Here is a 19,077-nt window from a genome sequence, read left to right as displayed (position 1 = left end):
AGCCTGTCCTGAAAGGAGATAGGGAGGTCTGTACTCCTGGGAAGGTCAAAGAGTATCCAAATTTGGTAGGATAATGGCAGCCAACTGGTCTCCAAAAGCTGGCAGACATTGATGCACTTCTGATTCCAGGGACAAAGATGTGCTACCACTGGAGAAGATATAGATTCATGTAAGTAAAAGCCATAGTTGAGAGTCTCTTTAGGGCAGAAAGACTGGTGGATACCACAGAAGACTCTCAGATTCCCAAAGTGGGAGCACAGAGGTGTGGCACTAGTAGCCTTTCATAGAGATTGATGGAGGAGGAATTTGGACTTGGAAAGGACAGTGACGCTAATTGTGGTTACAATTCCAGCTTTTATTGTGATCTCTGTGACTTCGCTGGTAAAATGAGGACACAGAATGGGTGTCTAGTTCTGCGATGCTAACATACTTTTGTACTTAGTGTTGTATACATGTGTCAATGGGGTCCAGAGAACAGCTGCTGTGATTACCACATCAGTGGCGAGAGGGATGGGCTTAAGTGGTCCTTAAAAGAAGGCATCCTCTGCCCTTCCACTGTCTCCATTCTTTTCCCAGAACCCCTTGTATTAATTATTTTCATGTTGCTGTGACAACCTGACATAAACAACTTAAAGGAGGAAAGATTTGTTTTGACTCACAGTTTCAAGAGGTCAAAGGGTCAGTCCGTAGCCACTTACCGTACATGCTTGAACAGAACATCATGGAAACGGGAGCACAAGCATGGCAGAGGAGAGATGTGTACCTCATAGCAAACAAGAAGCAGAGAGAAGGGGAATACAGGAAGGGACCAGGGCAAGATATAGCCCAATGGATGCTCCAGTAATCTACTTCCTCCATGAGGTCCCATCCCCTACTTTTTACCATCTTCCAATGATGCCATCTTATAAAGAATCCAGTAAGGAATTAAAACATTCATGATCTTACTGCCTTTAGAAATGCCAAACATTTCCAGAGGTGTACTTAATAGTCTCTTAAGCCTTCCTTTATCCAATCAAATTGATAAAAATGAATTCTCATACTTTATGTAACAAGCGGCCAGTGCTATTGTCTTAGAGGGCCTGAACTCCACGTAGTGATTAGGTCCTCCCCAAATCCCACCTACCTCTCTCTATCACACCTCTATTCCTCTCCTTTTCTCTTTCCCAACTGTCCTTCTATATGGCTTTTCTCTACGTCACAGTTCTGACAAGAGAATCAGTGAGAACTCTGGGTTCTCTGGGGGGTTAGGCTTGACTTCAGAAGGCCCCTGTAGCATGTGAACAGTATTCTTCTTCTTCTACTCACAGGAATTTCTTTAGTGTGCTGGGTTCGAATGCCATAGGAGCTGACAAAGGCTGATGCACTCCTGAGCTCATGTATGCTACCACTGGAGAGCACACAAGTTTGTTTATATACACAAGATGCAGAGATGACCATCAAAGTCTATGTACTGGCACCATCTCTAAATTCATATATTGATGGTATTTAGAGGCAGGCCCTTTGGAAGGCTAGGGCTATAAGATGCCCTAAGGGTGGTATTAGTGTTATTATCTGAAGAGGAATAGAGATCTGAACCTGTTACAATCCATCCTTATACGATGTGATATTCTCCTCCATGTCACAATGTATTAAGATCCTCACCAGATATTGCACTTTAGTATTAAATGCTTCAATCTCAGAATTGTGCAAAATAAATCTATTTCCCTTATAAGTTGCTTGGGTATTCTGTTACAGCAGTAGAAAAGGGACTAAGACAAAAGGTATGGACATTCATTTTACCAAGTCAGCTTCTCCGAGGATCTGGGTGTTTTTCTTGCTCTTCAAATTTCTTTGGCAACCACTCCCTGAAGGCCTGTCTTGAATCAATTCATATTCATTTTGTCCTCTGAGATATGTCTTGCATGGACACATGACCTTTTCTAGCTTTTCCTTCATAGTCTTTGTCTTTCTCTTCTCCTTCTCCAAGACTTATTTTTTGTTCTTCTAAGTCCTTGGCCTTCATCAGGGGTAATATGAAAGGAATAGCCAAGGGGAAAGAGACGCAAACTGGCTACATCCTCTATTTATCTCTATAAAGAAAAGGCTAGCACAAGGTCTGGGAACCTTACCCAAACCAGGCTAATATGGCTAATAGATTCCAGGGGACCATCCTAACTGTTTCCAGAGGAAAGCAAAATCCCATCTCAGGATATTTATATGGTAGTAGAAATTTCCAGCACTGATCAGGACCATGCCTGTACAATCTTCGCTTGCTTGTGCCAAACCCTCTCTTTTTGTAGGAGTCTCCTGCCTGCTAAGTATGTCATTCCCTTGCTGAAGCATAACTGCTCAGGAAGTTTTTGATCTGTACGTGGAAAAGCAAGCAAAGTCATTCCAGCAGCAGCTAGTCTGCTGGCTCTTGCCTTTCTTTTCCTGTCTTTAGATGACATCTGAATCGTCCTGCTCTAAAGGGTGCCAGAGAGTAACTATTCTAAAACTGAAGGACAAGGATGTCTTTTCAATTTGTTTTCAAACTTGGATCATGTAACTTAACCTTTTCCTTGGTGAGGTAGGCTTGTGGCAAGAAGATAAATGAAAGGCTAAGTGGGGCTATGAGTAACTCCTGGGGTGATGGCTGGTGACTTGACAAGTCATTTATTCTAGGGCATAACTTGGCTTCTTACCAGGTCTTCCAATGTAACAGAGCCAAGGAGAAATCCCGGTGAGGTGGGCGACCCCCAGCATGGGTCCTCAGCCTCCCATCCTAAGGCCTTCCAGCATCTGGTGGATGCACACAATTAGTAATGCTTTTAAGGGGGATGATTTGGCCTTATGGAAAAAGGAAACTTGGTCCAAGATAATGTCTGGTAAACTTTGACATTCCACCCTGAAGTGGTCCTATACCCACGTAGAATCTCTAAGCAGCTGCATGATCATGTTACTGCATCTTCCTCAGGAGACAGCTTGTCACGGAATCCATCCCCTGACTTCAGCGTTTCCCAAACAAAAGGAACCTTCATGGGGAGGAGCTGATATCAGCCAGATGGAAGTGAAGCACGGGTTGTCAAGTCTGGAAACATCTCCTAACAGTTTTGGCACTACTCCCTTCCTTTGCTATATGAAACAACTGAGATGGAAGAAGGCAAGAGAATTTCCCCAGGTAAACGAAGAGCTGAGATCAGATGATGGGACTCTCGAACTCTAAGATCCTGACCAAGCTGCTCTCACTAACCGCATAAAGTCTCAGGGCTTTTCCTGGGTAAGATCCCAGGCCAGATGGGCAGTGTTGGAATTTCTGTCATGACAAGAAATGAAGCTATATCTTGCTGCTCTGGAGTAGCAATGAGGAACAGTGGCCTTGTTCAGTTTTTCCTCAATCATAAATACAGTTCAACAAGATGAAGTTAGATACCCAGGGAAGAATCTATAATAGTGAAACCATTTTAGCAGACCTAAAGAGGAAATAATATTCAACAGCAAGTTATAAGTACCTGCTTAGTGTCAGACATTAAGCTATCATTCAGTGTTCCCTGGGGCAAAGGATCAGAATAGTCATTTTTTTATTTATTTTTTATTTTTTTATTTTTTATGCCAGTACTAGATCTTGAACTCAGTGCCAGACTTCTGCTCTATCACTTGAACAACACTACTACTTCTGTCTTTTTGCTTGTTAATTGGAAATATGAATCTCTTGGATTTGTCTGCCCAGGCTGGCTTTAAACCAGGATCCTTAATCTCAGCCTCCTAAGTAGCTAGGATTACAGACGTGAGCTACCAGCACCTAACCAATATGGGTATTTTAAGAACCAATCTGGTGCCTTCCCTTGACAATATTTTGATAGGTACATGTGTAAGTGCATGTCAAAGAATGGGATATTGACTTTAGCTCAATTTGTTCTCTTTATTCTGAGATTATGTCATTGTGTCCCATTGTTTGGGGCTGTTGTCACTAGAACTTTCTCCATTTTTAATAATATCCTCTTAATCTAATGCTGACAATTCACTCAGGATACTCTGGAGTGTTTTGAATCTGCATTGGATTATGAAATCCAGAAGTCTGGCAGTTATAAATGTGATCCAAAGGCTGTGGACTCTTGGGACAGAGATGTTGGTTCAAATCTGTGTTCAGTCATTTATTAGCTATGTGACCTTAGGACAGCTTCTTAACACTCAGAGTTTGAGTTTCTTACCTGGCTTATGAAAAGTCCCCAGAAGAGCGAGAACTTCCTGTGGAAATACTTTTAAATGTTACCCCCCCATCTTTTACAAATATTTCAAGTGTGTACCTACATTGTGCTAGGTGCTACATCAGAAACAGGAGACCTTTAATAGCCTTTTCAGAGAGCTAAAAATGTTGCTGGTGACAGAGTCTCCTTCTCCAGAAATCATGAAAAACAAAAAGATGTAGAAAGCCTGGCATAGTTTTCCTATTTCCTAGCAGTTTCTTTGGTTTGGTAATGGTGACAGGAATTTTCAGATATTGCTTTCCACAGTTCACATTATATTGTTTTTCCATGGCTGGTTTCAGTTTATACTAAGGCTCCCTCAAAGCTCATAAAATTCCCTTTAAAACCTCATAAAATTTCACCTGTGGATGTTTATTGCCCACAGGATGTGAGCTATGTCCGTTTGGTTTTGATAGATTTACCATTATTAAACTTGGGCTCCCATTTCCCATCAGTGTTATGAAGATGACTGCCTCCTGATTTGGCACAGTGGGCACTCCTTTTGTCCCCCAGTGAGGAAATAGTTTAGTTCTCTGGAACTGAGCTTAGTTAGTGGGAAAAGCTTTTTGCTCCCAGGATTCTGGGGTTTGAGAGTTTGCTCCATCGCTGGACAATGGGTGTGTTACCTAAAGTTACCTAAAGTTCACCCAAGCCCACTCCAGACTCTCAGACTCCTCCCCATGCCATTTCCAGTAACTCATCCCTGATTGTTTGTTGACTTGCACTATCATAGGTATTAGAGACACTGCAAAGATGTTAAAGTTGTCCTTCCTAAAGTCAAGTGTAACTCTCAAATGCACAAAAACAATCCAAACTGACACAGACTCATTTCTCTGGGGCATTCACTATTGGCTTTAGTCTTATATGACAATCCTACGAATATTTGCAGAAAGACATCATATCTTTCCTTTTATCTCCTCTTTTCTGGGCTACACAATACCATTTTCATCGAGTCTTTTAAGGATTTGGTTCACAGGTTCTATGCTCTTCAGTTTGGTCCCCTCTGTGTTCCTACTTGGATGTGTTTCTAACTCACACTGTCAAGAAGTCTTTAGGGGTAGACCGCAGTCTGCATGGCTTAAAATCTTGTTCTCAGGAAAAAGGATGGAATTAGCCATGCAAGAGACACACTTCAGTGGCATCCAGAAAGTGTCCAAAGTTCCCAATTAGTCCAGACCCTGACCAAACAAAGACCAGTTTGGTGAAGTCCAAACAGTGAGTCCCTTGATCCAAGAATCCAGAGCAATTTGAGGAGTGTAGATTCCATAATAAGAAGGCAGGATTAAGTGTAGAGATACAGACTGAACAAATGTGAAAAGCATAAAGGTTACCTGAAACTCAAGGACATAATGGATCTCATCCTGCTTAGGGGATCCTGGGTATAGGTGTGATTGACATATGCAAAGCTCTGGGAAGAACCCTAAGGAGCAATATGTTCCAAGAATTGTTATTTAATCCTAAACTAAAAAAAAAAAGTGAGGCCAACATCATTGACCGCTCTTTTCTGGATCGCTGGTACTCCTTTGTCCAGAAGTGTAAATATCTCACTTACATGTGCTAAAGCACAAAAGAAGTTTATTCCTACATCCCTAAGGTACAGAAAGGAGCGGCCAAGGATAGTTTGTGCTTCAGGAACCATTGGACAAGGTGATTCTCTACCTCTCAGCTCCCAGTTTGACGTTCTTTTCAGACAGCTCTTCCGAAGTGCTAGCTTCCAACAGTTTTCACTTACTTTCTCCCAGCTTCAAATTCAACTGAAAATGTGTTCTTGCTTTCCTAAGAATTCTTGAAAGAAAGGTCTCAGAATTGGATCATGGGCAAATTTTGGAGCTCAGAGGTAGTCATCTAATCTTGTAAGGCAAAAAATAATGGAGGGTGGTTTCCAGAGGAACATGGGTAGATCCTGGTAAGGCACAGATGGTCAATGTCTATAATTTGTCTTATTCCAAATTAACTCTGGGGCTGGGGGCAGTAGGCCTGAGAGAGGGCAGTAGGAAGAGCGGGCAATGGTGCCTGCTAGCTGGAAGACCTTCTCTTTGTTGTAACTCAGCCCTGCCATGTAGAGATGAGGTCCCTTTGTCCAGCAAGGGGAACAAAGGAACTTCATCTTTATATGGCAGGCTCTGTTTGTTAAAGCAAGTCCACGCTTGGACTTCAAGTGTCCCCCTGCAGCCCTGATTTTCCTGCTTGCCACACAGGCCAAAGCTTCTGACTCTTCTGCATGTGGCTGGTCTTTAAGACAATCTGTATCCATCCTTTCTCAGCTTTGATATTCATTTTAGTTCTGTCCCCTTCCAACATCAGGGGACATTTTGTGGGGTAAAGGGTAAAGAAAGAACATTTAATGAAGTCTTGCTTCTCCTCATCTTTCTCTTCCTCTGGAAATAATCACAACAAAGCCTCATCATAATTTTAAAATGCAAGGCTTGGCTCGGTTTGGGAAGCCTGAGTCTGACTTGGACATAAATGCCAGCACAGAACTAGCTCAGTCCTGGATGCCTGCTAAGTTGTTTATCTTACCCTGATCTTAATCTCAGCATTCTCTTCTGAAGGCTTTTGGGTAGGGGGCCATCCCTCAAGGTAGGGGAGCTTATTGCATAGTCAGAGTGACTTTATCCTCCACCATAAGAGCATTGCACTTTCTTCTTTCGGGATAAAAAGAATCTGTCCTTCTTTGTCCTCTCCTTCAACTCTTCCTCTCTTAAAGCTGGAAACTTTCCTGACAAAGAAAAGACAGAAGTGACAAATCATATACGGGTCACATTCCTGTGTCTCCTCCTTTTGGCTAGCCCCTAGGCTACAGAGTCTGGAAGATGTCAAATGATTCAGAAAGTGATCTGAATGGGTTCTTCATGCTTTATATTTAGTGCCAGGCAGTAGATCAGTGACTGATGCAAGAATTGGCTAGAGCAAGAGTGGAGTTTAAAAAAAAAGAAAGAAAGAACCCAGCAATAGTGGAGGACTCCCACACCAAAGCATTTAGGAGAAGTGCTCAATGGACTCGTGCATGACTGTACAACTTCTGTTGCTACAGAAAACCAGACACAGTTAGGCAGGATGTGCTCTACTGATGTTTACAAAAGTCCCTTCTCGGTTCCTTATTCCTGTTCAGGGACAATGACCAAGGAGTGGTATCATAGGGCCACTGAGGGCCATTGAGCATCCCAACTGGGATGGGGCTTAGCAAAATCTTTTTTTGTTTTTTTTTTTTTGGGTCCTGTCGTGGGACCTGAACTCTGGGCCTGGGCGCTGTCCCTCAGCTCTTCAGCTCAAGGCTAGCGCTCTACCACTTGAGCCACAGTGCCACTTCTGGCTTTTTTCTTTTTCTTTTTCTTTCTTTCTTTTTTTTTTTTTTTTTTTTGCTTATGTGGTGCTGAGGAATCGAACCCAGAGCCTCAGGCATGCAAGGCAAGTGCTCTACCACTGAGCCAACTTTCCAGCCCTTAGCAAAATCTTGAGAGATGGAGAAATATTATTTGTTACATCTAGAGGTGACAACTAAGTAGCTATGGAGAAAATGTAGGTCAATGGTGTACAGCATACTATTAACACATTCAATAGGCTGGGAAAGCAGGGGCCTTGGCCTTGTCAGTGGAGAAGACTTCCTGAATCATGACTCCATTTCTCTTCATGAATCTTCAGAGTCCTTCACCTATAACTTACATCATGCCAGACCACTGATCTCTAGGATCCCCCTATAGCCTGTTTCCACCCTAAGCCCTTCTTCGTTTTCCCTGGGGGTCCAGCAGAGAGAATAGGGTAGTCTGGTCTTTCCAGTCAATGTCAAGAATAATCTGTCCTGTTTCCCTCACAGTTACACCCTTTGATGGTCAACAATCTTTTCCTCTTTCATTAAAATCTAGTGCCAGCAGCTTATGCCTAGCAAGTATGAGGTCCTAATTTCAAACCCTTATACATACATTTTCTACTTGAAATTTTAAGAAACATTGTACTCCTGTTTGAATAATCCTAATTTTCCCCAAATGCCAAAAATCTTGAAGAGAATTAAGACTGAGAAAAGATTAAAAAAAAAAAAAGCAAAGGATGGATGTTTCAAAGTGAATTACTTTTTATTTTCTTTAGTTCTTTATAGTCAAAGAATTCACTAGTAGAAAAGTGACCTCTACTCTCCTCTTCCTTCCTCCTCTTCCTCCTTCTTATTATTACTCTTATTGTTAATATTGCAAGTACTTGGTCTTGAACTCAGGGTTTTATACTCGCTTGTTTACCTGGCTGGCTGCCTTTCTATTCCTTGAGAGTCATTCCTCTTAACATTTTTATTGGGTTATTTTTCTAATGCCACATAATTAACTCCTTTAAAGTATATGATTCAATGATTTTCATTATATTCACAGTCTTTTAGTATTTCTAGAAAGTCAACATGGAAGCTGTGTGTGTGTGTGTGTGTGTGTGTGTGTATCTTACACATAGTCCACTTCAAAAATGTTCACTTGGTCAATGTAAAATAAAGCTCAAAGGGGTGACACAGACCAAGATGCATTGTACTTACTACCTGATTTGTTGAATGGAAACTTCTTTGCCCCTTTGTACAACTACTTAAAGATAATAAAAATAAAATAAAATCTAAGTGGTTTGTAGGACACACAGTTCCACACCTTTACTTAGCTTAGAAGAGAAGAAACTCAATGAGAATTGACCTTGACATAGAAATGATCATACAATCTTTCTAAGAAGATTTCTCTTTAGAGGAAGATAGTCTCTCCATTTTTCAGATGAAGTGTTTGAGATTCAAAGTCACCCAACTTGTACATAAAGTAGAGTTATATATCCTAACACAAGTCTCTATGAATCCAAGTCCATTTTGTTCAAAGGTCTCTCTCCTACCCTAACTTACCTGGGAGGACAAAAGACAATGCATGAGACATTCCAGAAAGGCTTCTCTACTTTCCTAGACTTAAAATGTGAACTTCTCTACCATTCTGAGAGGGCCTGCAAAGGAAGATAGGCCAAAGTAGTGTTTCTAAACTGTGGTTTGTTATGGTGGCCCTAGTGGAAGGTCAGATGTTTGGAGAAGATTTTTGTCATAGGCCTCTGCTACAAGAGAAGTGGCATGATCCGGGGTCATGAGGTCAGTTCCTGAAGCCCTGTACAGAGAATGCCTCGCACCACTCTTCATCCTGGTTTTGCAATAAGCTGGGTAGAGGGACAAACTCCTGGGTTTTCCCTCTAGAACATCCTCATCCTGCACATACTAAAGCCAGAGGAAAGATAGGCAAGCCTACACTTGAGTGAGTTAGCCCTCTGCTCGCAGTACCTGACCCTTCCTTGGACTTCTTGAGCCTTGTTATATACTTTTTAATGCCTCTTCATCTTTTTCTATTGACTTTATCCTTCCCCTTTCTGTTCCAATAAATCCTATATAGAATAGATTTAGAAGATCAACTGTATACCTAGAGCTGGTAAGTAAGTATGAAAGACATTGCGTTTACCATCAGTGAATTCCCACTTAAGATGAGAGTTTAAAATAATGTGCCCATTTGGAAGCACAGTGTAACCCCCGCTTTCACTTTATTTGATGTCAGTATAACATGAGGAGGAGATGGGGACAAACAAGTTGTTTAAGGATTCAGGTGGACCTGTTGTAACAAGGAGAATTACAAAATGTCATGTCAAAGCAGAAATACCCATGCAGGCAAAGCATGGTCTCAAAAATTCCAGTTGATGAAATTAATACTATGGAGATGAGTATTTGTTAAAATATTTGGCAACAATCTAAACATCTACCAGCAAGAGTTACAGCTATACTTTTAAAATAGTGGTATTCTTTCTTTAGTTTCAATGAGTTCAAAATAATTTATAAATAGTTGAAAGCATTATACATATTATAACAGTTAATATTTATAGCAACTTGTGCGTTCATTCATTAGGTCTCAAAGCAATCAGATGTATATAATTATTGTCCCTATTTTCAAATTAGGCTTTATTAAAAAATGTACATATCTAACCCTAGTGCCACATACCAGTCCCAGATGGAAACTGGAATCTATCACACTTGTTTCTCAGTGTAATCACACTTTTGTAGAAAAGGTGAGGGCCATCTATGTAGGAGTGGAGGTTAGCACCAATGTTGAGTGAACAAGGGTTGCTAGCTGAACTGGTCTTTATATTTCTAGGCTTGTTGGGTGTCTATCCTCTCTTCTTTTATCTTAGGTAGAATTAATTATCCCTTCTGGGGTTCTTCTATAAATAACTTGGATATCCATCTTAGACATTAGTTTATGTGTTTATCACTTATGCCTATGTTCTTTCCTCATAGGTGAACTCTCCCTGATTCTAAAAGACAGCAACAAAAAGTACTGGTGTTTGATTTGGTAGATCCATACCAAAAGCATTGTGAGTGAGAAGATGGATGTGAGGCTTGAAAGAGTAAGTAAAAGAAGGTGATGCATTTTCAAGCTGAGCACTGTTGTATGACCAGCCTTGAAGACGCACAGCAGGTGTGTCTAATGTCTACTTGGATGCCTCCCCATTGGGTGTACCATTGAAGACAGTGCCTTGACGTAATTTCTGGAAGGGACAGAAGAAGGCAGAAATGATCTGACTGGCTCTTTCATATCTCCCATTTCCTAGTAGTCAGGTTTTACCCAATGGGTGTCAACTCCCTCAAACTTCTAGGTTGCTATGACAACCTGTGGTACAGCATTCTATCCAAGTCTGTTAGAGACCGAAACTCTGGGTTTAGGGGTGGTCAGTGACAGAATCTGATAAGGCTCATATGACATAATACGATCTAATTCTATTTATCTATTTTTCCAGAAGATAAAATAAAACACAGTGTTCAAGAACCTTTCTCAATCTCATATGTCTAATGAGAGAAGAACATAATTTAACAATGGAAACTTAAATGACCAAGATTTACAAAAAAACAAAACCTTGTACTTTATGTGGTAAACAGAGTCACTAGAAGATAGGGAGCAACATAAGGTAAAGAGCTTTTTAGTAAAGCTCCCAATTTTTCTCTGTCTTCCAGTCTGGCTAAATAGCAGGAATCAGACCTTTTTTCTAAGGGTTTTGAGGAAGCCCTGACCAGGCCCTAACCTTCATTTGTGTTTTAATGCTACCTCCTGATCTTTTGGTGCCATGTAAAGCAATACCTACCAAAGAATGATCAGAGCAGGTAGGATCTGGATAGAGATATCAAAATGAGAGGAAGAGGAAAAGGAACTAAGAGCAGGAGCAAAAGAGATCATCTGACTGTCTGCTGTTGGCCTTAGGCTCCACTAGCCTCCACTGATGAACAGTCTGGTGTTTTCTGAGATCTTTGGCTCTCATGAGCTATTGGCAGCACAGATCATATCTTTGTGGTCCTTATCCCGTGTGTATGCATAAATGGCATCCTGTTCCAATGGAATGAAGACCAGGTACAGCTTCGCAATTGCATCTACAGGACTTCTCACATTCTGTTTGGATGCCCCAGCAGATGCCAAATAGGTCCTTGACACTCTATGCTCTGAGGACAGTGTTGAATGCTTAGTGAGCTATGGCTCCAATGTGTGCACACTACACTCCTTCCAGAAGACTGAGATAGACAAAATGGACACTGAGTTATTTTCCAGGGCATGCTGTCCATAACCTGTCACTGACCGAGCTCCCCAGCTTCCTGCTCCACCTCAGCTGGGGGTCAACTGCACATTGGGATTGGGGGCATCCACACCTACTTCATACCAGGGGGAGGTCAGTCACAGAGACTATGTGGAAGGTAGAATCCCAACTCAAGCACTCTATAGTCATGCCCTAGGCTTGGATTTACCCCTACATTATAGGGCAGAGTTAAGGTCAAGCTACCTTAACCCTTCAACTGCCTATCCAGCCCCAATCCAGCAGTTGCTGCTCCTCCGCAGGTGCTAATGTCCACAGTAAGGCTGAGATGGCTGCTCAATTTTATAACCCCCTGCCCAGAACAAAGGAGAGAGGTAGTATCAGAGCACTCATGGAAACCCTAAGGCCAGATGTCAGGGCAGAACTTCTTGCTACTATTCTGCAGAAAGGGTCTACTGAGCTGCATCCCCAGTTACTTTTAGGATGGCCTGAGCAGCTCTGAACCTCTACAGAAAAGCCTTCCTCAAGGTTGGAACCAATCTACTGGGAAGCTGGAAAAGCTCAACTTCAGGACTCATGAATTTCCTATATTAATTTTGCATTTTAAGTTCGCGATCTTTATTATAGAGATGCCATTCCCTTCCATCCCCCGAAAGATGACCTACAGTCCAAACTTTATAACACCTGGATCCCTTCCCTCATCCAGACCTCCCATTACTTTTTCCCTCTCCTAAGTTGATCCTTTCTCCTTTAAAGCCCATATTCTTTTGGTTCTGGGTGTCCCCTCATCAATCACTTTAATTGTTATTTTCTACTTCAAAGCACTGCTCCTCAGGAAGGCAGATTGGATGTTTGGGCCTCCAGGATGCTCAAATATTTTGAGAAGCCCAGGGGAAGAAATATATTTATCCATCAGACCTCAAAGGTCAACTAGCTTTGTGGCAAGCTGTAATTGTACCTTCTCAGGTGGGATCAGTGGGCATTCCGTTCTCAGAAACCTGATTGGCAAACACATTCATTTATGATTAATTAAAACATGAAGAAACACCATCATCTTAATGAGGTCATTTTAGAAAGTCATTTAATTGCTTAGAGACTAAATTTATCAAAAGCAAATGTTTCCACAGAGGACTTTGGAAAAAAACTGGGAATCACCTCCACTGTTCTGAGCAATTAGCCCGTTCAAAGCAGACCAGACCCCAGAGCCAGGGGAAGGCAGCTCCAAGCACAGTATGTGACACCAAGCTTAAAACTAATTTACTGCCTGAAGGTTTCTCAGTCACTACTGGCTGTTTCTCTCTGGGGCTCTGGAATGTTCTTTAGGATGGAGAATGTTGGTGAAAACTGAGTGGTCCCTACACACCTGCTTTCTGTAGCCTGGGTTATGATCATACAGCTAACCCTCAAGGTTCTGCTGCTAAGAACAAACTATCTGCACAGCCCATGGTTTAAGACCAATTTTCCTTCTTTCCCTGCCTTCCCTCCCTTCCCTCCCTTCCCTCCATTCCTTCCTCCCTCCCTCCCTCCCTCCCTCCCTTTCCTTCCTCCCTTCCTTCTTTCTTTCCTTCCTTCCTTTGTTTTTTTGTGGTATTGGGTTTGGACTCAGTGCCTCTGTCTTGCTAGGCACACACTCTATAAGATCCAGGCCCCCTGACTTTTTTTGCTTTAGTTACCTTTTACATAGGGTTTAAGTTTTTGCCTGCGTTGCCTAGACCATGGTCCTCCTATTTTTACTTAGTGCTGTAGCTGTGGTAACAGGCACATACCACAACTGTCAGCTTTCTTATTAGTTGAGATGGGGTTTCCTGAACCTTTTACCTGGGATTGCCTAAACTACAATCCTTTTCCCCTCCTAAGTAGCTAGGATTACAGACCAGAGCCATGCATCCAGCTCAGTGTCTCATTTCAAACTATACCCTATCTTAGTCCATCTCTTAGCCTTATAGTATCTATTTCTAAAAGGCATTCATGGCCAAAAACTAAAGCAAGCAAAGAAAAGGAGTGCAACAAAGAGCAAGAGAGAACAGAAAGACATAATGAAAGGCAAGGAGAAAAATTCCGGAAGACAAATAAAGGAAGGAAGAAGAGCCATGCACCATTGGCTCATGTCTTTAAACTTAGCCATATAGGACTGAGATGTGAGGATTGAGGTTTGAAGGCAGCTGGGGCAGGTGTAGTAGTTGAGTGCCAGCCTTGAGAGAAAAAGCCAAATGAGGATATAAAGCCTTGAGTTCAAGCTCTAGTACCGGTACACTTTTCTTTTTTAAGGTAAAGTGAGTTAGACCAGAAAAAGGAGAAGAAATAAAATAAAAGCTGAAAAACATTGGTTTATGACAGTGACTTGGCCACAAAGCTAACCAAACATTTTGAAAACACCCAGGAAAGGGTGTTGGTTCTTTTCCTGCCTTCTGACAAATGTTCCTTCTCAGTCCAGGTATCCTTAATCCACCCTCAACTCCAGCATAGCATTCTTGCCAGGCCAGAACACATAATTCCAACCTAACACGTGAGTTTATGTCATCCAATTCAGGGAGTCTATTGTTTTCACAAAGGTCTTTTAGTATCATGGTGGGCTTTTGCAAACCCCAAAACAGCACATAGCAGAGCAATTGCTCAGCTGATTCCTAAAATTCCACTACCTGGGGTAAACGCAGGCCAGCTGCTCAACAGCTGTTCCACATCAGCCCTTAGAGCCAAAGGTGGAACATAGCTGTAATTTAACAAGATAAAGGGATGAAAAGAATGGCCACAGATCCCGGCTAAGCAGCAGCCGGAGTGCTTGGCTTGAGTTTTGTCTTTGCAGTTTTATTACAGATACACTCACATAAAAATAAGTACCACTCTAACTTTTGTATAACATTTTTTAATTTAAGCATTTCCCCATGCATTGTCTTATTTGATTGCTTTGCATTGAAAATTGTTTGAAAATTAGCTCAATGTTAAATTATTTATAATTTTCCTTACTCAACCCACCTATTTTCTACAAACATTTCCTATTGGTTTTTTTAAAAAAAAAATAAATATAGCACAGGCAAAAAACATCATTGCACCTTTTTCTTCTTCTTGTCTTTTCTAAAGCAGCCTTTCCTCCTCTGGCCTGTCCTCTTGTGACATGGTAATTACAGGGGTTTTGCAATTTTGCTTTCTTCTCTGCATCTCCAAGATTGCAAGCCTTTGTTCCCCTTTCCGCTAACCTTTGAAAGGCGGTTTGTTCTTTGTACCTGTGGCTACCCCTTCTACCTCTTCCTCCTCCTAACAGCATAGCCAACTGTCACCAAGTGCTGCAGGACCAAAGGACAATGAGAGCCACCAAGAGAAGTCATTGCCAAATCACCTCCTCTTCATGAGCCCTCTCCCTTCAGCCGCCTGAGACTCTTACTGAAACATCTAGGATCCAGTTCTTCTTTTACCTAGGTGGGCAACTTGGGAAAGTTGTTTTTAACCTCTCAGAGACTAAAAGATCCCTCAATTTTAAAATTAGGATATAGTAGAGTCAACTCCATAGGTTTGTGGTTCAGACTGGATCCTCATGCCTGATACGACATGGAAGTGCATGGATGTAAATTCTTAACCTCTCCCTTGAACTTCTACTTGATTTTAGACTCATTGGAGCTCTTTGCTGTCATTTAAGCTCTATGGTCTCCTTGGACTAGACCCAAACTATTGTCTTATTCAACACTTGCATAAAATGGCGATGACAAAATCTTCCATGCTTACCAGTTGACATGAGCGTAGGAACTTCTTGAATGGGAGGTGTGTAAAAGGGCCTTTTCAAATAGGTATGCTACCACAATTCTTTCCATCTTAAAGTTTCCTAAGTTTCTTTTGTTTTTATCTGAGACCAGGACTCAAACTTGGTACTGGATGCTTTCACTCATGTTCTACCAACTGCCCTGTAGCTTCTTAAGGAGATTAAAAAAATACTAGCAATGCACATAAATCATCAACGTTACCATTTCATCTCTACATCTTATAGTGCTAGTCACATTGCCATATTGTCGTATAGCCAGTTTCAGAACATTTCATCTGGCAAAACTGAGATTTATTTTTGGTGTTAGTACTGGGGCTTCAAAGAACTCAAGGTATCTGCTTAAGAGGATTTTAAAATGTCTATCTGGGGAACTCCAGTGTCTACTGTGTAAGAGGGTTTCCCCCCCCCTCTTGAAATTTTCTTTTTATAGTCCTGGAAGCTGAGCCTCTAGGAGGATACCTAGTTAAAGACAGCTTTAAAGTCCTACTCAGGGAACTGCCCACAGTTTCCCTCACTGCCATCAGAAATCTGTTTTCTGACCAGGGAAATGTTTGTTCCCTCCCTGACACCTTTGTGACAATTCAAGTTTGACCTGCAGTATCACCTACTTTTTCACTATGAAAAGAAGTCATTACAACTCAAGATGGTGAAACTGGCTCATGGCTCCAAGAGCAGGAAGACCACAGAAAGCCTGTGTTATCCCTAAGGCCTGTCACAAGTTCTTCTTTAGCCATGGTTTGCCTTCCACATTAGTTCCTTTTCTATTTCTATAATGAAATAATAGAAGCCAAGTACTCAGAAAGAAAAGAGATCTGTTTATTTGGAGAAGTCCAAATAGCATAGCACTAGCTCTGACAAGTGTCCTGTGGCTACATGGGGAGAGGATATGTGAAAAGTGGTGATCAAATGACAAGACAGGAAACTTCAACATGCGATCTCTGATTCAAGGATCAGTCTTCTTTTTAGATGACGTGCTCTCATAAGAACTAAGTCAGAACTCTCTTAAAGAACTACCTTAAAACTTTCCAATGTTCAACTACTTCCCTTCCCACACCCCATTTTGTAAAGATCTCACCACTTCTTAACAAGCTCATACTGGAGACTATGGTTCCATACGTGAGCCTCTGGGGTCAAACCATCCTGCCATCTTTATGTCATTTTAAATGAACATTGATTCACTGTCCCAATGGACCATGTAGTATTATTAATGCTTTTTGGGGGTTGTCTGATGAGCAACTCTCTGGAGGAAGGCTCTCTGTCTTTACCCTCTGTCTTTCTGTTTCTAAAGTATGTCTTACTAGTGGGGAATGTGGGGGTGCTTGAACTCAGGGCATGGATACTGTCCCTTAGCTGGCTCTCTACCATGTGAGCTATCAGTTCCATTTCACTTCCAGCTTTTTGCTAGTTAATTGGAGTCTCATGGACTTTCTAGTGCAGGCTGGCTCTGAAGTGTGATCCTCAGATCTCATATTCCTTAGGAGCTGGACTTATAGGCATAAGCCATTGGTGCCCAGAAATAGCTGTTTTTCTCTTCATTAGTCTTCTCAGTCTAGCTTTATCTCTGTGGCCCTGTTTGAGACTTCCTTCATTTGTTCTTTGATTTTTGCTATTTCTATTTCACTTTCTTCACCATTTTTGAGGGGAAAATGTTCTGCGTTGATTACCTCTGTGAAAGCCATTCTGTGATTTCAAGTCCTTGGTTCCCTTTTCCCATTGAGTATTTTCAATGTAGTTTTTCTTTTAACATATCCTACTTCTTTTGTGGTAACTTGAAAGAGAAGAGATTCCTGTCCTTTTAATGACCTCTTTAATAGCTTTAATCTCTTCTTTTTTCTTTTCTTTTCTTTTTTCTTTGTTGGTCGGCCGTGGGGCTTGAACTCTGGGTCTAGGTGCTATCCCTGAGCTCTTCAGCTCAAGGCAAGTGTTCGACCACTTGAGCTACAGCACCACTTCCGGTTTTCTGGTGTTTAATTGGATATGAGTCTCATGGGAAATGTTCTACCCAGGATGGCTTTGAAACTTGACCCTCAGGTTTCAGTCTCCTGTGTAGCTAGGATTACAGGCATGAGCCACCAGCACTCAAATCTCTTCCTGTTTCAAGATGAATTTGCTTATTCTGTGTATGGTCTTGCCAAGCCTCCAAGATTTTCAGAAATCTTCTATTTTTATCAGGAGAAGAAATCTTGGTCATGATTCAACAAATTACAAGACTGGGTCAGTCTTTTGCTCTGTGCCTCTGTGCACCTTTGTTTTTCCATTTCTACACAAGGAGAAACATCCTTTGCCTAAAGGCAAATGCTATAAGGTTCATTTTTCTAGCATGTTTATTGCTTTAAGATTGAATTCTCTGATCTGAAAAGATACAGCTTTTGTTTTTTATCAACCCATAGTTCATGCATAACCTGTCATTTGTTTAGCCTATTTCTCCCTTACCTTTCTTTTCACTCAAAGCTGGTCTCTCCTGCTTGAGCAACAGCTCCATTTCCAGCTTTTCAATGGTTAATTGGAGATAAGTGTCTCATAGACTTTTCTGCCTAGGCTGACTTCAAATTGTGATCCTCAGATTTTAGCCTCTTGAGTAACCAATATTACATGCATGAGTCACCAGCTCCTGGATACCTTCATTTTTACAGAGGAGAAAAATGATCTTTATTTTCACCACTGCCAGATGGCTAGCAAGTGGTCATCCTTCTTCAAGTGGTTGCCCACTTCCAAGTTCCGTGGTTTTCTCTCAATCCTGTCATATCACTCTGAAAAAAGTTACCAAAGTCTGGATAGTAAAACGTTTACCTCAAGTAGTCTAGCCAGATCCACTTAACATCTAAGAAATTGTGTCCAGGCAGTTATACCAATCAAGGTAGTATTAGGTTAAAAGGCCAGCTTTGACCCTGCCAGAGAGCAAGCCAAGAGCTATCCATGGTGCTGAGATGGCCTGTCCCTAAGCCCACTTGACCACTCTTCACTCTCACATATCTGACTGGCTCTTTCCCTGTCTATTTCCACATCAATCCCTCCTTGGTAATTGGCTCACAGTTACACAGTTACACAACTCTCCCTACAAAGCTGTCACTCCTGAATCAAGGAATCAACATGGCCTTGATAAACAATGTATTTCTCTATACACCCCCAGTCTTCAGAAGTGCAAATCAACCGATGTTAAAATTAGCTTTCTCAATGTATATTAGATGCTATGAGTATCTGTGTTAACTCTTGCTCTATTAGTATTTGTGTTAAAATCTCTTTTTCCTTTAAGGCTTTTAAAAAAATTTCTCTTAACTTTATCATGCTTGTGTCTTCTCTGATTCTCACTCAGGCTTTGTTCAATGTTTTAGTTCTATTGTTATTTTCCTCCTTCTTGGTTTTTGGTTCTAGAAACTAAGGTGCTATCCCACTTTTATTTGTCTTAATTTATCTGATGCAGTGTTTCTCAAAGAATAGCCCAGAGTCTATCTGAATCCAAATGTCCTATAACATTCAAATTTCTAGAGGCTATTTCTGATTCATTCTTCTCTTTGGCTTCAGCCTTTCTACATTTGATTTTCATTGTAATGGAGTTAGAAG

This window comes from Dipodomys merriami, unplaced genomic scaffold (assembly GCF_024711535.1).
Source record: "Dipodomys merriami isolate MVZ:Mamm:240054 unplaced genomic scaffold, mDipMer1.0.p SCAF_17, whole genome shotgun sequence".
In the NCBI taxonomy this organism is placed as follows: Eukaryota; Metazoa; Chordata; class Mammalia; order Rodentia; family Heteromyidae; genus Dipodomys; species Dipodomys merriami.
Note: the sequence above shows the minus strand (reverse complement) of the source record.